General features: G+C 55.2%; 2 pseudogenes; both read left to right on the forward strand.

Annotated features, from left to right (window-relative positions):
• Positions 1-488: 488 nt before the first annotated feature.
• On the forward strand, positions 489-608 carry LOC141267805 (5S ribosomal RNA; annotated as a pseudogene).
• Positions 609-2,284: 1,676 nt separating this feature from the next.
• LOC141268058 (5S ribosomal RNA) lies at positions 2,285-2,404 on the forward strand (annotated as a pseudogene).
• Positions 2,405-3,044: the final 640 nt, after the last annotated feature.

A 3,044-nucleotide genomic window follows, 5' to 3' on the forward strand; every position in this document is an offset into this window, starting at 1 on the left:
GCAAAATACCAGCATCCTTCTGATCACCGTGGGCATCCAGCATTGTTGCTTATTTGCTTTTAATACTAGGCTCCTTTTCACCAGGACCAGCGTCTCCCGGGTGGCTGGAGGCAACCACCGGTAACCCCAAGCAGAAGACCTTTGCAGGCAACACGACCCTCCCCCCTGAAGAGCAGCTCAAAGTCACTGGTAACCATCTCACCCTCTTCCTTCATTCACCCCTGGACGTCTCGCTCCACCCCCAAGTTACGGGTCCAGCTTGCTCTTTCTGTCACATTACCGCGAAGAAGGGTTTAGCCTGCAGGAGACCCTGCGCCGAGCCATTTTTGAAGACACCTGATGCGGCGGGTGAATCACTGCTAAACAAACCACACCTGTAAGGACGGCACAGCCTTTGCATGGACCCTTCGGAGCCCGCCCCGTCACGGCCAGATTGCTCGCCATCAAGCGATCCTGAGAAAGGCTGGCCGGGCGATGGATCGAGCAGCGTCTACTGGCCATACCACCTTGGATATGCCCGATCTCGTCTGATTTCGGAAACAAAGCATGGCTGGGCTCGGACAGTACTTGAATGGGAGACCTCCTGGGAACACCAGGTGCTGTAGACCATTTTGATGACGTTTTGCCCTACTGCCCAGCTTGGCTAGCATGGAACGGCGCCTTGCCGGACACCGACCTTAAGTAACTTAGATGATGGAAGCCCCAAGGCCTCTGAGCCAGTTGGCAGCTAAGTACGCTACCCCGCCGCCCTTCACGCAGGCTTGACACCGAGCTCCTTACCACGGCTAGGAGTGCTTATTGACTCCGCAGCTCGCCGTGTGGAAATGATGGCGTTAAAAGCACTCGGGGCCGTGAAGGGGCCAGGCTTTCAGCAGGTGCCCAGGGAAGGTTTTGGATGCCGGCCGCCTAGCGAGGGCCAGCAGAAGTAACATGTTTCTCTGCAAAGAAGCTTGTGTAACCAAGCCAGACGGCTGACAAACAGCTAACCTCAGTGGAAGGAATTGGGGAGGGGGGGGTGATTCCTGCTAGGGCCCTGAAATCATAAAACAGGCAGGAGAGTCTGACGCATGGTGACGGAGAGGTTGTAGGGGCAGATAGGGGGTGTTGTCACGTGTGAGCACGTGTGCATGCTGGCTTGTGTGTGAGAGTGCGCTTCCTAGGTGTGGCGCGCTGCAGACAGTCAAAGGGATTGTTCCCTTTCATTAAAAGTTAATCCCCGGCTGCAGCCTATTAGAAAGCAACTAACCGCGCTCTACTCACCCTACCCGGGTCTACCGGTGAGCCTCGCCTCTGCTCCTGGCCTGTGGCATTGGCCGTGAAGCTGACGTTCCGTCGACAGCGCTGCAGCTGATCAGTGAGCTCAGCGGCTCTGAGTGGGGCGTTGTGTCTACACGACCTTTTAAGGAAGACAGCAAAAAAATTGAAGAGAAGGGAAAGCACAAAAGGACCTGGTCTTGCTGAGCACTGGAAAGGGCATCCGGCAGCCAGCCTTCAAAGTAGACAAGCAGCAAGTGAGAGGCTTGTCTGTGCCTTCAAAGTAGAAAAGCAGCAAGTGAGAGGCTTGTCTCTGTCTACGGCCAATCCATCCTGAACAGGCCTGATCTTGGAAGCTAAGCAGTGTCGGGCCTGGTTAGTACTTGGATAGGAGACCGCCTGGGAATACCAGGTGCTGTAGGCTTTTGCTTTTTCCTTCCTTCCACTAGCAGGGGGCACTCTCTTCTATGCCTTTTTTCCATTCCTTTTCACAAGTGCACACATTCATTCTCTTTTCTTTTTTTCATTTGCTTTCTCTCTTGCGCTATTTCATCTCTGCAAAATACCAGCATCCTTATGATCACCGTGGGCCTCCAGCATTGTTGCTTCTTTTCTTTTAATACTAGGACCAGCGTCTCCCGCGTGGCTGGAGGCAACCACCGGTAACCCCAAGCAGAAGACCTTTGCAGGCAACACGAACCTCCACCCTGAAGAGGAGCTCAAAGTCACTGGCAACCATCTCACCCTCTTCCTTCATTCACCCCTCAACGTCTCGCTCCACCCCCAAGTTCCAGGTCCAGCTCGCTCTTTCTGTCACATTACCGCGATGAAGGGTTTAGCCTGCAGGAGACCCTGCGCCGAACCATTTTTGAAGACACCTGATGCGGCGGGTGAATCACTGCTAAACAAACCACACCTGTAGGGACGGCACAGACTTTACATGGACCCTTCGGAGCCCGCCCCGTCACGGCCAGATTGCTCGCCACCAAGTGATCCTGAGAAAGGCTGGCCGGGCGATGGATCGAGCAGCGTCTACTGGCCATACCACCTTGGATACGCCCGATTTCGTCTGATCTCGGAAGCAAAGCAGGGCTGGGCTCAGACAGTACTTGGATGGGAGACCTCCTGGGAGCTCCGGGTGCTGTAGACCATTTTGATAACGTTTTGCCCTACTGTCCAGCTCGGCTAGCATGGAACGGCGCCTTGCCGGACACCGACCTTAAGTAACTTAGATGATGGAAGCCCCAAGGCCTCTGAGCCAGTTGGCAGCTAAGTACGCTACCCCGCCGCCTTCACGCAGGCCTGACACCGAGCTCCTTGTCACGGCTAGGAGTGCTTATTGACTCCGCAGCTCGCCGTGTGGAAATGATGGCGTTAAAAGCACCCGGGGCCGTGAAGGGGCCAGGCTTTCAGCAGGTGCCCAGGGAAGGTTTTGGATGCCGGCCGCCTAGCGAGGGCCAGCAGAATTAACATGTATCTCTGCAAAGAAGCTTGTGTAACCAAGCCAGACGGCTGTCAAAGAGCTAACCTCAGTGCAAGGAAGGCAAGGAAGGTGCGGAAGGAATTGGGGAGGGGGGGTGGGTGATTCCTGATAGGGCCCTGAAATCATAAAACAGGCAGGAGGGTTTGACGCATGGTGACGGAGAGGTTGTAGGGGCAGATAGGGGGTGTTGTCACGTGCGAGCACGTGTGCATGCTGGCTTGTGTGTGAGAGTGCGCTTCCTAGGTGTGGCGCGCTGCAGACAGTCAAAGGGATTGTTCCCTTTCATTAAAAGTTAATCCCCGGCTGC

This window comes from Phyllobates terribilis, unplaced genomic scaffold, assembly GCF_046119375.1.
Source record: "Phyllobates terribilis strain yellow unplaced genomic scaffold, ASM4611937v1 Scaffold_4__5_contigs__length_816908805, whole genome shotgun sequence".
In the NCBI taxonomy this organism is placed as follows: domain Eukaryota; kingdom Metazoa; phylum Chordata; class Amphibia; order Anura; family Dendrobatidae; genus Phyllobates; species Phyllobates terribilis.